This window comes from Buceros rhinoceros, unplaced genomic scaffold, assembly GCF_000710305.1.
Source record: "Buceros rhinoceros silvestris isolate BGI_N320 unplaced genomic scaffold, ASM71030v1 scaffold22273, whole genome shotgun sequence".
Taxonomy (NCBI): domain Eukaryota; kingdom Metazoa; phylum Chordata; class Aves; order Bucerotiformes; family Bucerotidae; genus Buceros; species Buceros rhinoceros.
This window is the reverse complement of record NW_010403313.1, coordinates 7,099-7,364: the sequence shown is the minus strand read 5'-3', so window position 1 is coordinate 7,364 and position 266 is coordinate 7,099.

Genomic DNA, 266 nt, shown 5'->3' with positions numbered 1-266 from the left:
CCGTCCAGGTCACTGCCGCCTTGCCGGGCCGGAGCAGCCTGAGGTTTCTGGGCTGTCAGGGGCGGTCTCCTTCTCCCAGGGCCCCCGAAATGCCAACCCTGCGGGATTTCAGCAGCCGGCTTCAAATGGGAAGCAAATCTCTCCCGTGGTTCGGGAAAAGACAACTGATCTCTGAGGGGACTGCATCTCCTGCCAAAAAAAGGCCTGCCTGCTGCAAAAGCCTTTGATTCCCCCGCGCCTCCGTGCTTTCTGCAGAGGGAGTCAGC